The sequence below is a fragment of the Adiantum capillus-veneris genome, chromosome 9 (genome assembly GCF_014529385.1).
Source record: "Adiantum capillus-veneris isolate H3 chromosome 9, ASM1452938v2, whole genome shotgun sequence".
Classification (NCBI taxonomy): domain Eukaryota; kingdom Viridiplantae; phylum Streptophyta; class Polypodiopsida; order Polypodiales; family Pteridaceae; genus Adiantum; species Adiantum capillus-veneris.
In genome coordinates, this window is record NC_140939.1 from 121370866 (window position 1) to 121396563 (window position 25698).

Consider the following 25698-nt stretch of genomic DNA (forward strand, 5'->3'; position numbering starts at 1 on the left):
TTGAATACTTCAAGCACTTAGTCAATCAAGCATGCAAACCATTGACGCCTCTTGAGAGTTTGTCTTTGAATTGAACACTTCAAGAACCTTATTCATTTTAAGCATATTAATCACCTCAAGCTTTGGGCAAGGTTCCCACAAACATTTTAAGCACTTTAGTTAGCAAGCCGACAAGCACCTCATGCTTGGATAGGGTTCCTACCTCAAGGTTAGCCCTAGCTTACCTAAGGTAAAAGGAGTTTTAAAACTCTTAACTTTTGAAGGTCTTTAAGCTCCATTAGGTAGCATTGCTCTTTAACATGCCATCTCTCATTTGGCCCCTTTAACCTTGGCCCCGTGTTGAGACAGATCTATAAGCACATGTCTATATTCTAACCCTTGTTCCGGTTTATTCTCCCACATTAAATTATTAGTTTAATATGAGAAAATCATTTGGGTTGGTTAGATATTAGATTTTATGACATTACCTCTCTCTTGAAATCATAGTCGTCCTCGACTATGAGATAGAAGGAATAAAGTCTTAGTCATTAATCTACGTTTCTTAGCGGGTAGAGGATCCCTTTTCACCATGTGACATCATTCCAGAATGAATGACTAGTCCATTTGGTGCTTGGGAGACGCAGCTACCGCAAGCATGTCTGCTCTTTAGTCCATATCATACTCCCAAAGTAGAGTGACAAATTCTACTTGGTGTTTGAGTAACGTCGTCATCACAAACATGATTCTTAGCATACATACTATTTAAATTTTTGCACACAAAAAAATAGTCTTATAAAACAAAAACATTGTTCATTTAGAAAACATTTACATTTGCTTACTCTAGTGCAACATTGTAAGCATTGACAAGGTTCATACTATCCTTAAGTTGTATTCCTTGCATCCATCTAGCATCTTCAAAAGGATAGTCTTTGAACCTAATAAGATATCGTCGGATAATCTTACCATGCCGTAGTACCTTGTCTTCATGCCAAAGGATAGCTTCGGGTTGTAGCACCTCTTCTTGGTCTTCGATTTCTGGAGGATCTTCAATAATTGGTTCTCTTGATGGATCTCCTTTGTAGGGCTTAAGTAGGCTCACATGAAAAGCATTGTGTGTGAGCCAATGGTTGAGCAACTTGAGTTGATAAGACATGTCATTGATTGGCTTCAAGATTTGAAAAGGACCATAATATCTTTTTGCTAATTTAACATAATACTTTTGATGGCCCGTAGGATTTTTGCCCATCGTTTGCCTCAATCAAACCTTGGGATGCTTTGGGAAACTTAAGTAAGACCCAATCATTTTCTTTGAATGTTAAGGCCCTTCTGTGCTTGTCAGTAGCAGCTTTTACCCTTATTGAGAGATGGATATAGCCTCCTTACCCTTTTGAAAAACTTCTTGTAGGTCACGGCTATAGTCATCAGCAGTGAAGATCTTCCCATGTATTTTAAGTAGCAAGAGACTTTTAGGTCTTCTCTCTATGATCTCAAAAGGTGTTTTTCTCGTAGTAGTATGAACAATATTATTGTACGCATACTCTACAAGAGGTAATTACTTCTCCCATTGTGAACGTTGATCCACTTCTGTAACATAAGTCTTTAGTAGCTCGAGTATTGTAAGATTGGCTACATCACTTTGGCCATCCGTTTGTGGGCGATAGGCCAAAGAGAAATTCAATCTTGTACCTAGATTTTCAAAGAGAACTTTCCAAAAATTACCAGTCATTTTAGGATCTCTATCTGACACGATGGATGTTGGTAATCCATGGTGTTTGAAAATCTGAGATATGAAGATGGTTGCCATTTGGTGTGACTTATTAGTCTTTTTGACAGGAATAAAGTGTGTTTACGTGCTAAACCTGTCGACTATTGTCCATATTCCCATATTCCCATGGATAGACTTGGGTAATTCAAAGATAAAATACATGGATATACTCTCCCATGGTGAATTAGGGATTGGCAATGGCTTGAGTAATCTTGGTTTCTTCCCTCTATCATACTTAGTCTTTTGGCATACCGCACATTTTGAAACATACTCTTGTATGTCCACTTTCATTGGTAGGCCAACAGAAGTATGTCTCTACTCCTCAAAGAGTAGGTTGATGCCTCTATGCCCCACATAGGGAGGAGCATGGGATTCATACATGACTTTCTCACGAAGGGAGTGGGTAACACATAGCCTATTGCCACGGAGAAGATAACCATCCTGCAAGGTGAATGGTTCCTCTTTCTTCCCTAAAGCAAGGGCCGACATTACATCTTTAAAGTTAGGGTCAATAGCATACTCATCTATCATAGAAGATAGATCATTGTGAGTTGCTATAGACACCGCATTGACTTTTCGTCATCATGAAAGTGCATCGGCCACTTGATTGTGCTTACCAGCAATATGAAAATAAAATTGCGAAAGAAAGTTTTCCCACCTCATGTGTTTGTCGGAAAGCTTGGTTTGCGTCATGAAGTACTTGAGACTTTGGTGGTCTGTTTATAAAATGAATGGAGTCCCCAATAAATAGTGATTCCATGTGTTTAGGACATGTAGAACAACTAAAAGCTCTTTCTCATAAATGTCCAAGACTCGTTCATCCGTATTGAGCCTTCGGCTCTCATATACTATGGCATGCCCTGCTTGAAGCAAGACTGCTCCAAGGCAATCACCACAAGCATCACATTGGACGTCAAATGGCTTTGAGAGATCCGCAAGCATGAGGATTGGCTGAGAGGTAAGCTTCTCTTTGAGCTTTTCAAAAGCATTTTATTCCTTAGCAGTCTATGAATACTCAACGTTCTTCTTTGTTAAGTCATGTAATGGTCCAGCTATTTGAGCAAATTTTGGTATGAAGCGTCTATAGTATGCACACATACCAATAAAGCTTCTTAGTTTATGTAGATTCCTTGGATTAGGCCATGCTTTTATTACCTGTAACTTCGATGAATCCATACTGATACTATCTTGAGAAATAATATGACTTAAGTATTGAATCTCTTGAAGGAAAAATTCACTTTTCTTTTTGGTTGAGAAAAAACTTGTTCTCCCTCAATGCTTGAAAAATCACTTGGAGATGTTGCTTGTGTTCCTCCAAGGATTTAGAGTAGATGATGATATCATCAAAGAACGCTCCAATGAACTTGCGGTAGGGTCAAAATATTTTCTCCATCAAATGTTGGAATGTGGCAAGTGCATTGATTAAGCCAAAAGGCATGAGTAGTTATTCATAAAGACCAAAAGTTGTACGAAACGCGGTCTTTAGGATATCTTCTTCCACTATCCTTATTTGATGATAGCCACTTTTAAGGTCAATCCTACTGAAGTAGGTAGAGCCTTGTAGCTTATCAAACAAATCTTCTACCCGAGGCACAGAAAATCTGTTTTTGATAGTGATATGGTTTAGTGCTCGTCGATAATCCACAACATACGATATGCACCATCTTTCTTTTGCACTAAAAGGACTGGAGAACAAAAGGGAGAGGACCTAGGTCTCACCATCCCTTTATCTACCAATTCTTGTACTTGCCTCATGATCTCCTCTTGTTGAGCTTGGGAAACTTGATAAGGAGGCTTGTTAGGCGGTGAGCTTCCTGGTAGGAGCTCAATTCAATGGTCATCAACCCCTCGTTTTGGAGGTAAGTCCATAGAGGTATCATCGATGAAAATATCTTGGAATCCATTTAGAAAAGTAGACAAGTCTCACTCTTCTTGATTCCTACCATTTTCATTCGATAAATCATTAGTGGTATTCTTTGACAAAAATCATGTACGCAAAAATTGAGCTTTTCATTGACTTATCAAAAGCTGGTAAATTCACAAGTGGTATAGTACGACCAGACTCATTAGCATCTATATACATGTTCTTTCCCTTATAGGTGAGGTAGATTCTCCTTTCAAAGAACTGTACGTTGGCAGCCATGCGATCAAACCATGGTGCCCCTAGGATAGCATCCTCATGTTGGAGAGGAGAGATGAAAAATTCTTCTTTGTCGACATAACTTTGGACATGAAGCCTCAACTTCCCAATCAAGGGAGTAACGGAGGCTGCTATCCCTTGAAAATTGTGTCAGCCATTACAATATCTCCCATCTCAAAAGCTTGAATGCCCAACTTTGTGGCCAACTCCGTTGATATGAAGTTGTGAGTAGAGCCAGGGTCAAACAAGATGAAGGCATCATTCTCCCTTATCATCCTAAGCATAGGAGAGAGATGATCCTTTGCAATGAGCATCCTCTTTTGGAGCTTCGATGGTGGAAGCCCTAGGAGTCTCATTGCGAGCATTTTTCTTGGGGCAAGAACGATAGCCATGTCCTTTCTCCCCACACTTAAAACACTTATGGTCCTTGCGAAAAGCTTCAAGCTCTTCATGAGAGAGTTTGTTTTTACCTTTGTAAACTCCCTTCTCCTTGGACCTATTGTTGTTGTTGTTGTAGGAAGTGCCTTGGGAAGAATTTTGCGCATTGGTTTTCCCCTTTGCATCATTTTTGTTTTTGTTTCCAAGGGTTTTACATTCCGTCTAGCCCCTTGTTGGAAATTGATGTGGGAAGCAACCATGGTGTGGTGGATTACATCGGTGATAGAACCAGACCATTGGAAGTTGACATACTTGGTCATTTCTTTAAGTAATCCCGCACAAAATTGTTGCTTTTGCTCGGTGAAGTCTATCTTTTGGAAGACAGTAGCCTTAAGATGTAAATCCCAAAACTTGTCCACATATTTGTGAATAGACTCATGTGAGAGAAGCTTCAAACTACGCCATTTGGTAAGTACTTTGTCCTTTGCATCGCTTGCAAGAAATCGCTTCATGATAGAAACTCATAGAGTTTTCCATGTCTTTGGGGCTTCATCGTTGCCACGAAGGCTAGCCCACCATTGACGAGCCAATATTTGGAAATGGATAGCTACATGGTGTAGCTTGGAGGACTCCGTGAAGCCCTCGTCTCCAAAGGCCGCATCAAATTGCTGGATGAAGGCCCCAATACTTTGTCGGTGGCACCAAAGGTGCCATCATAGGTGAGAAAAGAGATACTCTTTCCTCCCTCTTTGAACTTCTTGAGCTTTTTTGATCTTCGCCATGCAGGGTATGATTTGCGATGTCCTCCCCTCTTGTATTCTCTAGGAGAATAGCCAGAGCTTTCGTCGAGAAAGGAGGAAGGTGAAGAAGAAGGAGAAGAGGGTGGCCTCTTTCTTGACCTTTTCTTCCTTTGTTTTGTCTCTTCCCTTTCGGAGTGACAAGGAGAAGGAATGTGTGTTGACCGTTTCCTCATGGGAGGAGTTGGCAATTGTCTAGACCGTCGTCTTCGTCGAGCCACATCTTCAGAGGAACTTAGGGATTCATTGCTTTCTTGCTCTTTGGATTCCTCCTCTCGTATGGGAGAGAGTCTTATTTTGGGGGTCTCATCAAGAGGCCTCCTAAGCTCTTTCTCCTCTTGGAGAGACAGGAAATTCCCATAAGCATGAAGTTGTTGAGTAACTTCAGCTTGTAAAGTAGGGTTGCCCATAGCTTGATGCAACCTAGTAACAAGATAATTGATAAACATGGGGGCATCATCATTAGCACTTTCATGTGCAAAATCAAAGTTATCAATGTTCATTCTACTCTCTTGGTTATTGTTAGCCATGCTAATTCTACTTATGTGTTTACTTAGTGTATTCTTTGGCAATTCAAAACCTTAGTTGCTACTCCTCAGCCTTTGAAAATAAGCACTTAAGCATCTACACCCACGACTCAAATTAGTTAATTATAGAGAGTAATAGGGTGGGTCTAACATAGCAAAATTACCGAGGGTCACACTCCTTTCGGAATTCTTATGGCTCAATAATTGGTAAAGTCGTAGGCAAGTCTTAAAAGACCCCATTATTAAGACCAAAGCTCCCGAGGTGTGCACCATATCCCACATAGTGGGCTCAACAAGATCGATAATAGATCCCAGTACTACTTACCCTAATATAATTAACAAAATCAACCATTAATAGGCTACTTAAGGACCTCTCTTCTTAAGCAAGAAAAGAGAAACCAAATGCTCTGACACCAATATAATGGAAATGGCCTATGAACTTTGAGAATAATGGAATTAAGAGAATTCAAGTGAGCATTTTTTTGAGATTACTTTGAGAACATAGAGGGTGAACTTAATTGATGGTGGCAACTTAATTAACTTGGCATGAACAATACTTTTGCAAGAGAGAGAGTATTAGAGAACATGACAATAGTTGAGGACCGGATTTACTTAGAGCCGATCCCCCCTCCAAAAGCCATTTGTATTATAGATTTTCCCATCAAGAGAGACTTGATACAATACAATCTTTGTGTTCCTTGTGACCTAGGTGATACAATGAAGATGGAAAGCTTCATGCATCACAAGCATACCATAAACTTTGCAAAAAGCATAAACTATCCCAAGCCTTAGTCCCAAGGCCTCAAACAACTTCGAAGGTGGAGAGAGCTAGCGAGGAATGAGGGCAGGGAAGAGGAAAAAAAATCATCCATAGGAGAAAGAAATAGTTCCTCACTTATCATCACTCTTCTTGCTTAGCATAATATAATAGCATAGTAATGAAGATGAAGAAGATGGCAAGCTTAAGCATTGAAGCATGGATCTTGGTTGGATTTGCATTCCATAGCCAAGAGTGGTGGTGTAGGCTCTTCACTTCTCAACAAGCTTGGAGAAGGAGATGGAGCTCTTGCACTTTGCACTCCGCACAATGAGAGAATGTGTATGTGTGTGTGTGAGAGAGAGAGAGTATACCCCCCCTCTCATGCTTGGTCCACCTCTCTCTCTCTCTCTCTCTCTCTCTCTCTCTCTCTCTCTCTCTCTCTCATTATTTAATTATTTTATTTGGACATGTGTCCTCTTTTTCCTTTTTGAGAGAAAGAAATTGATAATTTATTTTTATGCATCTAAATTCTCATTGGACCCCTTTAAAACCTATACAATAGGATTCAAGCATATCATGAGGGCCACATGTGGAGATCATTTGAACATGTATCTTTTATGCTTCTTAAGTCATTTGGTTTGAATTGAATACTTCAAGCACTTAGTCAATCAAGCATGGAAACCGTTGATGCCTCTTAAGTGTTTGTCTTTGAATTGAACGCTTCAAGAACCTTAATCATTTTAAACATAAAAATCACCTCAAGATTTGGGCAAGGTTTCCACAAACTTTTTAAGCACTTTAGTTAGCAAGCCGACAAGCACCACATGCTTAGGTAGGGTTCCCACTTCAAGGTCAGCCCTAGCTTGCCTAGGTCGAAGGATTTTTTTAACACTAACTTTTGGAGGTCTTTAATGAAGCTAACCCGAAGGGATTTAAGCTCCATTAGCTAGCATTGCTCTTTAACATACCATCTCTCATTTGAACCCCTTTAACCTTGGCCCCGTCTCTATATTCTAACCTTTGTTCTCATTTATTCTCCCACATTAAATGATCAGTTTATATGAGAGAAAACATTTAGGTTGGTTAGATATTAGATTTTATGACATAATTAAATTAGTTTGCTCACATCCCCTAGTGCCCATATGTAATTGTATGGCACAAACTATAACAGTTGATTTAATATTGTAATTCTGTTTTTGAAATTCATGATATGAAATGGTGGCTTGTGTCTTCTTGTCCTTCTCCTATGTTTGAAGCATTATTTTTTCCGATGCACGTGTTATTTTGAATGTTCTATTGGATTGTGAAATAACAAAAAAAGCTTCATCCAAAAAGCTCTCTCCACCTAGGCCCGGAAAGCTTTTTCCCTGCAAACACTATATCATTGAAAGACTCAAAAAAAGCTCCCTCCAAAATCTCTCTCCATTCCCATCCCCAGAATATATGCATGAAAACTACCTTTGATTCAATGTTTCTTAAGAAACTGATAAACTCATTGGAAAAGTATTATCTCCCCTTCCTCTAGCTTCATGCACTATACTTGTTTTGGTGTCCGTTTTTTAGCCATAGCTTTGAAATCTCTAACGTGAGTAAACTCCTCACTCTTCTCCTTCATGAAGTACATCCATACCTTTCTTGTATGGGGAAGGTAACATAAAGCCTCTATCTATCAATACCACGTACGTCAAAGTGCACTATCTCCATCACGTCTCGCTTGCATGCTTGTCATGAGAAAGCAACACTTTTTCTTGCTTTTCAAACTAAAAAACCTCACAAATCTTATGCATTTTAGCCATCTTAAATACTAGCGAACCTGTCAGAGGCTCCTGACTCTACATTGTCATTAGCCTCTTCACAGTTCCATGTAAAATACGCTTATACCAAATGTGTATATTTGCAACAGCTTCTAACCGTTGTGCAAACATAGAAGCTTGCATCTTGAGTACATCTACAAAAACTTTTCAACATTTTTACCTTGTGCAAATAGTCTTCCATTATTCTTGAATTCCTTTATATAGAGGCCATCAGAATTGGATCTGACGTGCAAAGCCTGCCGAACAAACACGAAGTTTTTTGTAATATTGGGTACATATAAAACATCAACCCAAATAATTCTACGTTGCCATCTATTAACTACAATGACACATTTCATGTATGTGCAATAAGATGTGTGTCGTCCCCCGAATCAGCATAACCAAGACCGTTCAAGGTCCACATGTCCTAGAACCAATTCAACAAGTTGGTCATGTGATTCGATGTACTCAAATCCACATTTCATACATTATCACCGCATCTTGATCCATTTGCCGACAGTGTTTATCGTATGCTGCATGAACTTTCTCTATAGCTCATCCACACCTCTCTCTCTCTCTCTCTCTCTCTCTCTCTCTCTCTCTCTCTATATGCCTAGAAACACGTTCTTTGTTCCCAACGATTGACTTCTCTCACGCTCACAAACTTCGCTCAATCAAAATGTCTTTGAAAGGCTGCAGAATCTCTGAAAGTAACCTGCAACGGGCTCTGCAAAAGCTACTTCTTCGATTTGATAATGTCAATGCCTTCACAAGCTTGAAGTTTGAACGGACAGCATGTGTGTGTAGTCTCATTCGCTCATAGACGATCACTCCACAAGAGCGATCTAATCGAATGTGCTGCATGTTCGCATTGTATCTGTCGCATGCATAAGGAAGCCCGCAAAGGCCATTCTCTCCCTTTCTCTCCTCGCCTTAATGCTGCCCTGGCAAGCGCTCTCTCTCTCTCTCTCTCTCTCTCTCTCTCTCCCCTCGCCTCAACCATAGGCAAGGTCCGGAAAGCTCTCCTCGCCTCAACCATAGGCAAGGTCCGGAAAGCGGAGGAAGAAGGGAGGCAGGGTAGGAGCGGGGAGGGGGATATATGCCCATCCATTTTTCAAGATTAAATTGCAATGGGCGGTGGGTGTGAGAGGAGGTAGGGTTAGGGTCGGAGGCGGAGGTAGTGTGGGCGGAGCCTCTAGGTAGTAGTGACAAAGGAGACAGCTGGCAGCAGCGACAGGGGCAGCGGCATAGCTGTGGACCCAGCAATGGCTGTGAGAGGACCCTCCAGAGGCACGAGGGTCTATGGGAGAGCGCTCTTAACACCCATTATTACCCTTCAACTAGGGTAGAGGAGCCAGTATAGAGACGACTAACTTCATGCTAGCAATTCTCTAGCTCTGCTACCTTGTTTGAAGAGAGAAGAGGTGCAAAACGTAGCGCCCTACCTCATCTACCTGTAGCAGTGGCACCAAGCCTAGCGATGGCCGACAGTGCGAGCACGAGACGTCGTCGACAATCGTGTGTTACAAAAATGCGTACCAAAAGAGAGACGCACCCCGCGTGAGAAGGAAAAAATTTCAGACAGCAAGGTTCGAACTCACGATTCGGCCAATGGCAACCGAACATGTTCCCGTTAAGCTGTCTCTCTTTTGGTGCAAGAGAGTCTCAACTTTAATATATATTCAAACGTTCTCAAGGGGTAGGACCATCCCCGCTTTGGGGTCCTGTTACTTACTGGCACCTCTACCCTAGTATCATCCGCCCCTTTCCTAGAAGCTTGGCGTGCCCACACTGTCTCGCTTACGCTCAAAATCAGCCTCCCTTCGTCAACCCCTCTTCGTGTACACTCATCAACTAAGCGTCACCTCTTCTTTGATTAGATCAATTAACTCACTCCAATATGGCTCGTCCTTGGTGACGGTTCCCACCTGATGGTTTTCTATGTGTGCCGACAATGGTATACTTTCCTCTCAGGCGACGACAAACAATTCAACATCAATGGATCAACAATCAAATCACCTAAGCTAACCTCTCGACTTTTCTATTCATTCACTTAAATTTAAATTCCACACTTTCACAACGCTAGAGCGGGGGAAAAGGGAACACACCCAACACACAACACAATGCCTCACTATAGTCCAGAGTATACACAGCGTCCCAATCCATTAGAGTTCACCTTCAAAACTCGACTACCCGCAAGCAAACCATTGTCTGCACACGACTATACGCACACACGCTCTGCAATGCACCAAATAGGTCCAATCATTCCGCTCTGCTCAAATCACAGCCTTCCATACGCACATAGCCTCTCTCTATCTCTCTTTGCATGACAAACCTCGGGGGGACACACACGTCGACACACGCAGAGAAGAGAAGAGGGAAGGGAGAATGACTCCAACAGACAACAATAATGGCCTTCTTGCATATACAAAACATGTACAATCAACACCCTGCCGGCACAACCTTCGGCAACAAGAAGACAATGGCCCAAAAGCCTTGGCCACAAAGCCCCAATGGCAAAAGCCCTTAAAAATTCACTTGCATGTCTTTTTATAAGGGAAGCTAAACCCAAAAAAAAAATAAAAAATGTGAGCTCTCTAGCTCATGCAATCCTCTTTCAGCTGCATTTAGAATTCTCCTTACATTACATACATGTGGTTCACTCTTTTTGGAAACGATTGCATGGTGGACAACTCGGTTTGTCCTTTGTCCGTCCGATTCGGCCGCCGGGCTTGGCTTTTTGAGCTTGCCCCTTTTGAACTCTCTCTCTCCCCCCTCCACTGCGCGGGACTGCCCTCTAACACCCTCTCTGCCTGTCTTTTCTATCACGGGACCCGTCCCTCCCGAGCACCAGCGATATCGCTAGTGGGGGGGGGGAGCTTGCCTTCAAAAGCTTTTGGCCCATCAACCGGCCCTTTCGGCCTCCTGCCATGTCACCCCACAATACAAGCCGTCGACAAGCGTCCATTGCTAGCGCGCGCCACCGACACAGGGCGTCGCTACCTTCTCCCTTCAAAACCGCCGCCTGGACGTTAGCGCCGTAGCGCTAACACATCGCCACGACCAGGTCCGTCCACTACAACACGGCGCGCAGAAATCGATGCAAATACCAACAAAATAAAGTTAGTTTTAAAACTAAAAAGCGCTGAAATAGACCTCGAAAGAGACACCGGTATCGTGACGTTGGTATAAGTACCGGATTATGCGTCGGAATAAATCATGAAATGAGCGTCGGAATACGCAATGAAATAGCCATCGATAATACTATAGCATATTTCGACGCCTCTACCGAGGTCTTTACCGACGCTTATACCGTACTCTGTATCAACGACCAAACCTACAAAAAAAATATTTGGGCAGAGAGTGCTGGGAACTGATGCTGCATGTACAGCAGCAAAAGAAAACAGCCCTCTCTTCCCAAAGGAAGAGTGTACAAGAAACCGCACTCCACCTACAAGCTGACGCTAAAGAGCGAGTGTTTGGCAATTAGAAAAATTGTAAGAGAAACATAACCACAAAATCAAAAGCTTGATCATGGCATAACGGCATAAAGATTTTATAATTATAATTAAAACATGAGTCGAAAATTGCAAAACCATAAACATAACATGTTTGCTATACCATAACCATTACCATAACTTGCTTGTCATACCATAACCATAACAGCCATACCATCACTACACAACCATAACCATAACCATAACCATAACCATCACATGATTTCCATACCAGCATAGTAAAACCATAACCTTAACTTGACTGCCAAATCTTAACCATAACATTTGTGCCATACCATAAACATAAGCACTACAAAATTGTACATATGCAAACAATCACTGAGTGAGAAGACCCTCATGGTAATGCCTCCCAGTCGACGTCTCTCCCTCCTCCTGTAGCTGGGTCAAAAGGGCCACAAGTCCATGCTTGTACCCATACTTCTCCTCTCAGCGTGTCAGAGAACACTTCACGGCAACTTCCTGCAAAATTATGGTTTAATCATTAAATAAATCTTCAAATAACATATATATTTTCAATAGTTAAAGCATACGTATAATACTTGTAAACTCATGTCGAAGCGTATCGTAGCCTCCACTCCCAAGATGTGATGCTCCAGCAGACTCCAAACGTGCTCTGCCTGTATCTCTCTACTGCTGAAATCTTTGAGGATTGTCTTGTGTCTCTCGTGCGATCCCCTGCCCACTCCTCTGCGTCCAACCATGCTGGCTTGGGACTGCCGTCATTGTACCTGTCTCTCGTGACATTATGGACTTCGCCACGCTCAAAATCCAGGGGTTCGAGACTGGATCGTACCCCTCTGTCGGCCTGTACTCTCTGTGAATGGCCTCGACGATGTAATTCTTTCTTTCAACATCGAGGTTATCCCAAACCTTCATCACAGAGTGACCAAACTGAGTCGTACAGAGCTGTCGAATCCTCTGTGGCATGGCCTTTTCGACCCTATCCGCCACAACAGCCCCATCCCTACTCTTGTAAACCTTGCTAGGATCATGCTCGTGTGATCCCCAAGGTGTACGTGGTGTGCCAATCGATGAACTATCTACTAAAGAGAGTGGTGGACGCTCTCTCAGTGGTGTGGACACATCGGTAGAACCGCTACCACAGCAACCACGGCCTCCAGAACGATGGCTACCTCGTCTCAAGGATGAACCACCCGTCGATGTAGGGGGCACACGAGTCCTAGGCATAGGGGGCTTACTAGACTGAGGTGTGGAGCCGCTCGGTGTAGGGACCACACTAGTCTCGGGCGTAGGGTCGGCTGTAGTAGGTCTAGAGGGACCTGCTACCCAAAGGTGTTGTGCCATCGCGATCTACTCTGATGTGAACTGAGACAAAGACGAGCCCATCTGCTCGAGTGACATGCCAGCCAGAGTGACACGAAAACTAAAACTAGGAGAGTATGGCTTATCGTCATCGGCCATGGCTAATCATACACAAACAACACCCACAAAATACGTTAGTTTACAGAAGAAATGCTTAATCAATACAAATAACAAATTGACGAAGCTGCTACACAAATGAATAAATCTAAAGTATATTGTAGACTAATAAAAAGAGTTTTACAAAAGAGTTCCTACAAAAATCATTGACTAATTTTTCATCCTCTATGAGATCTAATGCACCAAAGATGTCTATCTCAATCTGTACTTCTACATCTTCATCATCAAACTCTACTTCTTCGTCACTCTCCGTCGCTCTCTAGGTTCAGGCAATTGCTCACTACTGCATCCACCTCAAAATTTAAACTTAAAGTCTCCCTCGGTCCTACGCTTTGTTCATGAATCACCTCTTTGACTTCAACGTCCAATCCTTCACACATTTGCTTGCTATGTGGAGCAACTTGAACGACATAGAGCCAGCAGGGTTTAGACAGATCATTCTCATCATTTTTTGTCCATAGTGGATCCTGTATGAACATAACTTGTTCACAATGTTGCGGAAGTACGAATGTATCCCGCGCATCTGTCCACACCCGCCTAGAGTTTACTTCAATCAATCCACTCGTGTCTTTACGCACAGTTGCATTAGGGCCCTTGGTAATAACTTTGAACCACTTAACATCAAAGATAAACATATCAAACTTTCTAAAGCTAATCTTCAAGATGTCTTGGATGTAGCCAAAGTATTCAAGTTGGCTGTCTCTGTATTTTCATCCCTGGCACTACATTAGGAAGAGAATGGGGTTTAGGAGGGCCTCTTTATTTGGTTGTTTAAGGAATGGGTAATTTTTCTTAATAGTAATTTGAAATCCCTCTTTAAAACCAAGAGGTGAGAATAAAAAGAAAAATAAGGGCCTTTCCATGGTTTTCTACAAGTCAATGTTGTAGTTTGAGTGGTTTTAAACTTGATATATTAAAAAGGGATGGTTTTCCTCTTTAAAGGTTCAAATGGAAAGTATTTTTAAATGAGGGCTCTTACAAGAACTTCTTGGAGAGCTGCACGAGATGTGGAAAGATAAGGGGGACATCAATGATTACATGGAAAGGTGGAGGGGAATAATGACAAGCCATGATGGAATTTTGAATAAAATATAGATATTGGGGGGATCTGGAAGCAAGTGGGGGCATGTGGGAGGGCGCCTATGATTGAGAGCCCTTGATCTAGGAAAAGATCCAAGGACTGGGAGTCAACCCTTCAAGAGAAAAGCACCTTTTTACAAAGGTCCCTTGATCTAGGCAAAGATCCAAGGGTGCAGATTGTCCCCTCTCTTGGATTGAGGATCTTGGGCCTCAACCCTTGATCCCATCACCATCCAATGGCCAAATTTGAATCACATTCACCCTCACTTTAATAAAGCTATGATGACCCTTCAAAACATCTAGTGGTTTCCCCACTCCATGAATAAAATGGACGTCCATCAGCGATAGGTTTTGACGCCCTTCTGCCCTTCAAATGGCTGTTAACCCTGCATATGAAGGGTTGAGTCCTGAAGAACCCTGCATATGAAGGGTTGAGTCCTGAAGAACCCTGCATTGGAAGGGATTGAATTAAAGTTTCCCTTCAATTGCGAAGGAAGAAAATTGCTATGATCTGTCATTAGAAGGGCTAGCCATCCAATTGCCCTTCAAAAATCGATTTCAAATTTTACAAGTGTTTTAGACCAGGTTTAGTGAAGGGTTGCAATTTGATGATATTGTGACTCGTGAGCAGTTGCCTTCAACTTGCTAGTTGGTAGTGAGCAATTGCCAATGAGTCATGAGTTTACACTTATTTTAAATTTTGGCCATGTGAACACTAAAGGTGTGAACACATGTACATTGTACAAAGCAGTGAAGCACAAATCCCTAAAATTTTCGTTATCTACTCACTGTTCAAAGTACTCACACCACTGCGCAGTGCGCAGGTTTCATTTTTGACCCCTGCCCTCGTCCAAGGCCTGAGCGTCGAGCGAGCAGTCGAGCTGCTGCAACCTGCCGCCGTCTAGACTCCCCACGGGCCACCCTGTTGCGTCAACCTATTGCGTCAACCTGCTCAGTGCTGCCGCCTGCGTCAACTAGTCTCCGACCTGTCATCTGCTGCCTACGACCTGTAGACCTGTAGGGATAGGGAGTTGCTGCGTCTTCGACGGTCCGACCTGCAATGGCTGTGTGAGCTCACACATCCACTGTCCAGCGCCCACCTACCCGGTGCCTTCATCTCGTCGAATTTCGACCTGCGCGCTTGACAGAAAGCGTAAGAATTGAAAGTTTTTTTTTTTGGGACTTAGTCTTTAAATTGATTATTGTTTGAGACTAATGGTCTTTAGACTTTAAACAGTGCACTATAGTTAGTTTGAAGGGTGGTGCACATTACACATTGTTGCAGCTTGCAGGGATTGCCAACATTGTTTTTAATTCTTAACTAAAGAAAATAGGGGCGAACAATCAACTTGAAACTATTCGGGTTTTTACATCATGATTTGAAGCATTTTCTGGCGATAAATTTAAGTCTTGCTATATTTTGTCGTCTTTTTTCAAGGCAAGTTTCGACTTAAAAGTTAAAATGTGCATCTCAAGTTTAAAGTGTTTTTATGCGTTAAGTCTTAAACTGTTTCAATCTTTTTTTTTCATACTCACAATTTTCAGTGATAGTGTGGTTTTAACTCAATAAAGAATGTATATTAAGTCTCAAGCCAGTGTGTGACGTCGTATGTTTCTATCAAAGACTTTGGGATTTCTTTCTTTTCAAGTTTTTTTGAAGTAGCAAAAGTGGTCAGCCTGTGTGCATACCAAAATGAAAGAAACTCTAAAGCGTTTCTTCTTGTAAAGATTTGTTGAATCTTGTAGCAATCATTAGTTATCGTAAACATATATGTAGGTATTGGGACAATCCAAAATTGAAATAGACTCATGTAGAAGAAATTAGAATAGTCTCAATTTGCCACATGGTCATATGGTTTGACCGGGTGTGTTATCTTGAGCTATCCATTCTTACCAAATGATACTTTGTGCCTCTTTTTCCTATTGTTAATTACTTTTCTATGCAGTTACAAATTCTATAGTCTCAATTTTCCACATGGTCATATGGCTTGACCGGGTGTGTTATCTTGAGCTTTAGTTTCTTATGAAAAGATAGATTATGTCTCTTCTTACAATAACAAGGGTAGCAGACACCTTGGGAGTGTGTGTTACAAATACACAATGTCTTCATGTCGTATATAATTACAAATATAGTCTCAATTTGTCACATGGTCATATGGCTTGATCGGGTGTGCCATCTTGAGATATCGAATTTTGCCTTTAGTTCTTCTACCATTCAAAGTGATTTATGGTATACCATTGTGTCACATTAGATCAAGGTAGAAGCATTAATGTGATTGTTTAAGGTACACTCGAAAACATCTACACATATGTAGGTTGACTTCTCTTCTCTCTTTCTTTATAGGACATCTATATATAGTCACTATGGCAGAAGGTAAGAAGAAGGCATTTCTTCTATCTCTAAGGTCAACTCTCTGCAATACGATAAGTGACTTATCAGAGAAGCAAATGCAGAGTATTGTGCAGAATGAGACGCTCATATCAAAAATGCTTGAAAAAGCAATTGTAAGTGCGGTCTCCAAGGAAACCTTTGTTATAAGTAAAGACAAAGCTCACCAATCTGCTTATAGCATCATTGGTAATATGGAAAAGTGCGCTTGTGATTTATATGAAGCTCTTCCCGAAGGCGTTCAATTGATAAAGCTCAAGGCTAGGGATTTGGCTTGGCATGCTAAAAGAGAGAAGAGTAAGCGTGCCAAAGATATAGATACACAATTTGTGCTATCTAAAAAGCTACGAAGGGAGAAAGTCAACCATGCGGAAGAGAAGATGGAGTCAAAGATAGATTGCCATGGGCATCCAACTGGGAACCCTCTGCAGAGATCTGCGAGGAACTCGGAGTGTACCATGACTCTTGGAATACCACATGATGCCATCAACTATTTACAGAACTTGGGTGTCGGCTCCTTTGGTACATGCTTCCAAGTAAGAATTGATGGCGTTTCGTACCTTCCAAGTGAAAATACTTATGCGGCAAAGCAGTATCGAGGAATGCCAGGACAGAAATTAAAATCCTTCAAGGACGAGGTAAGCTTTGATCTTCGACACAGGGGGATTGTGCGTAGTATTGCACATACTTTCTATGAGCCTTTGATAGCTATTTTTCCATACTTCAATGGAGGAAGCATTAGAAAAATGATGCATAGTCTATCTTTTGAGAAAGGTACCTTCAGCAAAATTGTGAAAAAAGAAAAGAAAGATGGTGCAGGTTCAAGTAAAGGCAAGGCAGCTAAGTTGAATCAAGGAGAACTAACTCGAGTCGTGGCTTTTGCGAACAGTCTTCCAAATATTATAGCTGCTTTAATACACACAATGGCCTATACCCATCAAGTAGGTGTTGTTCATTGTGATCTGCATCCTTTCAATATTATGTTGGATTTTACAGGGATTCAGATCCTCGAGTTGGCATCATTGATTGGGGATTAGCCATGAGGCCTGAATCAAAGAGACGTCAATCACTCAATTGTTGTCAAAGCAAAGCCCATAAGCCTAAACCTTGGATTACTCCAGAGCTATTGAAGGACACATATAATGACCATGTGTATACCAGAGAGGTTGATGTATATGCATTAGCCTGGCTTATTGATCAAATGGTCATCTTCTGTAGAGAGTTTTCTCTGGAATACAGAATCGATTGGCTAGCATCTCGTTCAGCAAGTGAAGCATACCATATTCAGGAGATTATAAGAGTTGGGTATCTTCTACAGGACAAGAGTAGAAAGTCATTTGAAGAATTGTACGTAGACTTAAGCCACATGCAATTGGATGGGACCAAATGTCTACGGCCATTGATAGAAATGATGCCAGCCTTTTATTGAGTTAAAGTGAAATTTTCTTGTAATAGGATATTGGCTATCGAAGATGTAACTTTCTTTTGGACACCAAATGTTGGCCCTCAAAGATGTATTTCTTTTGTTTTCAATCAATGTATCTCAAGTGTTTTTATTTTGTATATTTTAAATATATCTTTTGTAGTCGCAAAGATAGTTTATGCTATGTTTTTGAAATTTATTGATAGATGGCTCCTCTTGGACGACCAAAGAAAAATAAAAAGCAGAGGACCATTCAAGAAGTCCTTGGCTTGCATGATCCTCAACTCTCTCTTGACAAAGAGTCTGGTGAGGCGGCTACTACAGCTTTAGGTAACACTGAAGCTGAAGGTAGCTCAATCAAAAAGAAGTATGCTTGACGATGGATAGAAAGCTGGAGGATACCTCATCCTTGGGCTTTTCCAACAGTTGATCATGATGGAAAAGAGAGAGTCAAATGTAGGTGGTGCATCTTTGCACATAAAAAGACTCAATTTCGTGGAGAAGGATCTTCAACCTTGCAAAGGTCTGCATTAGATGAGCATGCGACGTCAGGTCCGCATTCAGATGCGAAGGCAATATGGAATGCTCACACTAAGAAAACCACAATTCCCATAGAAACACATTGAAGTGCTAACACATGAGGAGAGAGAAAGAATCATCTCAGTCATGCAAACTTTGTGGTTTGTGGTTCGTAGAAATTTACCTTTTGATGAGTTTTCAAAGCTTTGCAATTTCCAGCGTTTCATGCGGACACCAAATATGCCAATTGCAAGTGAATATGAGCAGAAGTGCAGGAAAAGAGTTTGCAAATGCTATCAAACAAGTCTATTCGGAGAGACTAAAAGAGGAAATTGTTGCTAGTCCCTTTTATTCTTTGCAGATTGATGAGAGTACAAATGTAAGCACTCAACAATACATGATTCTTTATGTTACTTATATGCGGGAAAATGGCAATGGCTGTATATGCACGTCATTTGTGGATTTGTTGCATGTCAAAAATGCTGAAGCTGAAAGCTTGTATTCTACCTTGATAGCATTTCTGGACAAAATGAAGCTGCCATTGCATAAAATGATAGGCATTGCAACTGATGGTGCCAGTGTTATGATAGGTGCTAATAATGGTGTGGTTTCGAGATTGAAGAAGGTTGTGCCGCATCTTTTGAGTTTTCATCGTGTTGCACATAAGGAGTCTTTAGCTGCAGGTGATGCATTCAAACTATACAAGGAATTCAAATTTGTGGACAAAGTGGCCAGAAAGTTATATGAATGGGCTTCTAGATCTGCAAAGCGACATCTATCATTAGCAGAAGTTGTAAAGGACTTCAATCTTGGTCGCAATGGAAAACTGAAGTTGTTAAAAATGCATGATGTTCGATGGCTCTCAAAAGGGCAAGTTATGATAAGGATAGTGCGCTTAATGCCGGCTTTATTGACTGTCTTGAAGGCAGAAGAAGCGGACTTGTATGCATACCTCACAAACTACAAAATACAGATCCTTTTACACTTCTTTGCAGATGTCCTTGGAGAGCTCAATGTCTTGAGTTGTAAACTTCAAGAGGATCACGTTGATATTTCTGCTATTGGTAACCATTTGAAGGCTTCTATAGAGTCTTTGCAAATGGCTTTTCTAGGGAATGTATTTGGGTGTGAGGCTATGTACACTCAACTTTTTTTGACAAAGGCGATAAATCAACATGGCATCATTGATTACATTGATTCCTCAGGAAATTCACATTCTGATCAACTACATCTTGGCCCTATGTGTGACGAGGATGTTCTTGATCCACATGAAACTTTGCACGAGGTGGTGAATAATCTGGCTTACATGGAAATTATGTACATCAAAGGTCTGGTGGATTCATTGTCAAATTGTTTTAAGGTTGATTTTGATCTCTTTGAAGCGGCAAAGTACTTTAGCCCGAAGGATTATGATCAAGACTTGCAGAAACTAGATTTCTTTACGATAAGGTGGCTAGATGTATTGTGCAAACAGTTTGGAAAAGGAGCCAACTCTTTCATTAATGAAGAAGAATGCAAATGAGAACGCAGATCTTTTATCACACGAATTCATAACTGCTTCAAAGGTAAGAGTATGCATTCAACTTGGCAAGATTGTTGCAACCATGAAGAATGGGAGGTTTCTTTTCCATGGACCATGAAATTGTGGAGAGCTCACTTTTACTTCCACTTTCATCAGTTGCCTGTGAAAGATGCTTCTCAAAAATGAATAAGATAAAAAACAAGTCTCGTAATAGATTGTCTCTTCCATCATTGGGCTTAGCAATGTTTGTTGGACTCAATACTTCGAAGGCTTCATGTCCTCAAGATTTATTGTGGGAAGAATGCTTTGATATGTGGAAATCTATGAGGAAGCGAAGGATAGCAAGCTTGGAAACAACTTGATTGTTACTATGGAATTTTATTTGCTTAGATATTCAGCCAAGCGATATGATTTTGTATCGAGGGCTCTTTTGCATTGTATTGGTATTGAAGGACTTTTAATCTTATTTCAAGGTAGTTTTTATTCTCCAATTTTGTACTTTAATGATAAAAGTGAATTCATATTCATTATGTCATTGGTTTCATTTGCTCTATTTCTATGTAATTTCAAAAATTTACCAAGTTGTGGTCCGTGGACTGTGGTTTGAGAATACGTTGTTTAAATAATGAACTTTGTCAAAGTTATACTCAAAGGATGGTTAAAATGCATGGAAGAGTGTGAAATAAGTGAAATATTAATGTATGGGAGTATACAATAAGTGAAATATTTGTTTTCTTGGAATTTTGATGAAGAAGGGTGCAAAATTTTCCTTTTGTTCATTAGAAGGGCAAATGTAAAATTTTCCCTTCATTGTAGAAGGGCATAAGCTGCACATGCCTGTCATTAGACATTTGGGCTAGCCCTTCAAATCCTATCACTGACGTCCATATCTTTCCAAAAAAGACTCCTCTTGGAATATTTTAAACCCTCTGCCATACCCACCATTTTGGGACACATGTCAACCTTCCATTTGTACATTCCCTAATCCTTTTTATAACCTTGTGGCAATTTAAAAGGCCCTCCTATTCCCTTCCTAATGCTCCTACTTTCTTGGCGAAGCTTGCCCTAACACCATTGTCGATTGTGACCCATTGTTCGTCGATCCGTTGCACTCTGAAGTGTTCCCCATGTGACCACAAAGCTCCATATTTGATACTGCAACCACAAAATTGAAACAGACTAAAAGATATTAAAGCATTGTGATCATGTGGAGCTCGAAAAGGAAGTTGTGAAATATACATGCCAATCGCAACCCCTTCACATCTCCTCTTCCTCTTCAGTAATCAGCACTCCATTCCTCTTTGGCTCTGAGATTGTCGCATCTAACCACCGCCCAGTTGGAAAGTCGGACAATTTTTTAAGATGATTTGGAAAAGGAAGGTGTCTAGTGGCATGGTTGTGCTTGAATTGAAGGCGATCTGTCAAGCGTTGTTGCTTTTCCCCTTCGTACCTCTCTAGCCACTTTTGCATGATATCTGAGTTGAGAAGGCAAAATCTCATAACCTTTTCTCGCATTGTGATGTCCATCTTCCTAACGATGCCTTGTCTCTATGGCTCGTCCCTTGTCACCTTTACATTGACCTCATTAGTCCACATTCGAGGCATCTTTTGATCAATTGAGACCAAAAATTCATTGATGAGGACAAGAGACTCTTGTACAAGCCATCCTTCGGCCATGCTACCCTCGAGGCGAGCCCTTTGACAAACAAACCCGTTAAAATCTTCATAAATCTCTCCAAGAAGAACACCCACCTGCTATGGACCACCCCAGCAACAGCAACTTCATTGACCACATGCACAAGTACATGCGTTTGGATGGTAAGAATGTTTGTTGGAAAGTACTTCTCCACCATGCACACTACTTCAATACCATTTAAGTGTGTTGCATCGATGTTGTCTTCTCTTATCTCTTTTGAATTGATCCAGCGTACCAACTCACTAATTTTGTAGATTGTTCTTCTAATGTCATCTGTCAAACAACCCTTTATGGAAATTGTTAAGATGAACTGTAAAAATTTGTGCCAATTATGGGACTTAAGACCACTGAGATTGTCATCTCTCGTAAAATCCATTTTCAAACATCACATGCACCCTGTGGAAGTCTTGAATGAAGATATAGTCTTCTTCACTTGTTGCTCTTCTGCACGACTCAGAACCCATGGACCTTTTGGTATAGCAAAATTTCCATTAGGTTTAAGTCGAGGCCACATCTCTGGCATTCAACCGACAGCCTGTAGGTCATCTCTTTGGGCCTTGCTCTCCCTTTTCCCAATGACGGCTTTCCATATGATCTCCCCCACATTCTTGAAGATGTGCATTGGGTCGAGCAAATGATTAATCAGCAGGTCACTCCAGTACGGGAGTTCATGGAAAATAGAAAGTCTTTTCATTCCACGTGGCATCCAATCTCCCCTCTCCAGCCACATGTTTTTCCAATCGCTCGCTTTCAGTGGATGCATGTCATGTTTTCATATGTTTGGTCGACCTAGCTTATGTCCTTCAAGCAAAAATCTACCATGCTCCTCGTAAACTATCTTGCTCAAATGCTCAGAGCGGTGGAAGCCAAGTCGAGGACCACATTTCGGACATGCATGATTGCCCAAGTAACTCAAGCCTGAAACATCACAAAATTAAAATATAAAAGTGTTGGTATAGCCAAGAATCACATGTGTATGAGGGTTTTAAAGGCACTTACCTGAGCACTCATCGAAGCCTGTTGGCCAATCGTGCATGGTCCACATGAGAATGTCTTGCACATGTACATTCCATCGTCCGATTGGTTGGGACATATCAACCACATTGATTCATGTCCACAAGATTTGGAGCTCTTCTATAAGTGGTGCCAGATAGACGTCCATGTTCTTTGCTTTGTATTTTCTTGGGATGATCACTGACAACAACAGATGGCCCTTCTTGATAGCTAGCCATGGTGGAAGATTATAATTAACCAAACAAATAGGCCACGTGCTCCATGACAAACTCCGTAATCAGAATGGATTTACTCCGTCCATTGCAACATCAAAGCGGATACATCCAGGCTCGTTCTTAAATGTAGGCCAACTTTCCTCTATATGCTTCCATGCACGAGAGTCAGCAGGTACCCGCATCACATCATCTGTCAATTTAGTATTTGAGTGCCATGTCATCAAAGTGGCTATGGACTTGCACCTGAGCATTCTCTTTATTCTTGGAATGATAGGAAAGTGTCGAAGGACCTTTGCAGGGATACATTTTCTTTGTGTGTCCTCCCTATACCTGTTTGATCCACAATTGGGACATTGTTCCAAGTTTGTATACTCATTGCAAAAAAGTATACAATCAGTAGGACATGCATGTATTTTGTGATAATCCAAGCCCAAATTAGTAAGAAGTTTTTTAGCGGCTGGACGAGTAGGGGGTATGTGATTCCCTTCTGGCAAGATTTGCTCATTGAGCAACCTCTCGTTACATGAACAAGCCAGCCCTTTGATCACTTTATATAAACTGTAATTTGCACTTTATCATGCTTAGGATATAAGTATTTACCTGAAAATATCTATGACTGAGCGTAAGACCAACCGTAGACAGGCTGAAAATTAAGCATTGCCAACGTGATACAGAGAACTGAGACTTTTGTACCAGTGTAGAGCGGCATGCGTGCAAGACTTTGCATCATCTCGCCCTCTTTATTGTTGCTATCACACCATCAATATGAACGGGATGGCTGAGGTTGGTCCACAATACTGCATTCAATGTTGTCGCCTTCTATATTGGAATCCATGTCAAAGAACGCGTCCAACATCTGCTCCATCTCTACTTCTTGAAATGCCGCATCATGTATTAGTTGGGAGGACTCAGTTGATGGCTGCGTGTTTAAAAATCATATTCTCTAGGATGAAGTTGGAGCAATATCTACTTGTCAAGTTTGACCTTCAATCTCTAGAAGATGAGATCGATAACTCGGGTCTTTTAGTTGCTCTATCGATTGCATATGTGTTGGTCGCAAATTTTTCATTTTCGAAATATCTGATGCTTGCAGTGCGCACAAGGACACGCCATCCTATCGTCCATACTTTATCTACCAATGATGCAACAAATAATTAAAACGCTCTAGTTGTTATAACTATAGACTACTAAGTACATGACCATACATGAAAACCTCACATTCTCTAGCCAGCAGGCCCAATCCCCGCATACCTTGGTCTAGAGGAGCACGGAGATTAGGACCACAGGGTAATAATCTCGTGTTTTTTGGTCAATGACTATATATTAAAGTTCTTGAAGTCTATGTGCACTTTTGAAGTCCGATTGCGTTTTTTCAACTATTTGTTGCCAGCTCTAACAACCTCACATTCTCTAGCCAGGCCCGATTCCCACACACCTTGGTCTAGAGGTGCCCGGAGATTAGGACCACAAGGTAATAATCTCATCTTTATTGGTCAATCACTATATATTAAGGTTCTGGAAGCCTGTGTGCACTTTTGAAGTCCATTTGTGTTTTTTCTACTATTAATTTGTCGCTAGCTCTAACCTAACCTATAACCTATAACATAAACCTAACTTAACTTATAACCTAAACCTAACCTAACCGAAGTCCGTTTGCATTTTTAAAAGTACACGAGTCATCTTTGAAGTCCGTTTGTGTTTTGTCTACTATTATTTTGTCGCTAGCTCTAACTTAACCTATAATCTCACCTAACCTATCACGTAAACCTAACCTAACATAAAAACAACACAATGGTGAGGCATTTGGCAAAATGGCAAGCCATACAGCTTGCCCACATTGCATATGCAATGTCGGCAACCTCTATGGCTTACCAATTTGACAAACGGCTCACCATTGTGTTGTTTTTAGGGTTGCAAAGCGATTTTAGGGCCTGAAAACTGGTCGCAAACATATAAACAACACAATGGGAAGCCGTTAGCAATATGGCAAGCCATAGATCTTTCCCACAATGCATATGCCTTGTGGGCAAGCTTTATGGCTTGCCGTATTGCCAAACGGATTGTCATTGTGTTGTTTTTAGGGACCGAGGCAATTTTAGCGCTTGAAAATCACTTCCAAACATATAGACAACATAATGGCCAGTCGTTGGCAATACGGCAAGCCATAGAGCTTGCCTACAATGCATATGCATTGTGGGCAAGCTCTATGGCTTGCCGTATTGCCAAATGGATCTCCATTGTGTTGTTTTTAGGGCCGCGAGGCAATTTTAAAGCTTGAAAATTGGTCGCGGACATATAGACAACGCAATGGCTAGCCTTTTGGCAATAGGGAAAACCATAGAGCTTGCACACAATACATATGCATTGTGGGAAAACTCTATGGCTTGTCGTCTTGCCATTGTGTTGTTTTTAGGACTGCTTAGCTATTTTAGGGTTTGAAAACCGCTTGCGGACATAAAAACAACACAATGGCAAGTTGTTGGCAATACGGCAAGCCATAGAGGTTTCCCTCAATGCATATGCATTGTGGGCAAGCTTTATGGCTTGTCGTATTGCCAAACGGATTGGCATTGTGTTGTTTTTAGGGACACGAGGCAATTTTAGCGCTTGAAAATCGCTCGCAAACATATAAACAACACAATGGAGAGCCCTTTGGCAATACGGCAATCCATAAAGCTTGCCCACAATGCATATGTATGGTAAGCAAGATCTATGGATTGCCGTATTGCCAAAAGGCTTGCCA

At 41.3% G+C, this 25698-nt stretch overlaps 2 pseudogenes; both read left to right on the forward strand.

The window, feature by feature from the left end:
• Window positions 1-18655: 18655 nt before the first annotated feature.
• Window positions 18656-19811, forward strand: LOC147451098 (uncharacterized; annotated as a pseudogene).
• A 3-nt stretch (window positions 19812-19814) lies between these two features.
• On the forward strand, window positions 19815-20392 carry LOC147451099 (uncharacterized; annotated as a pseudogene).
• Window positions 20393-25698: the final 5306 nt, after the last annotated feature.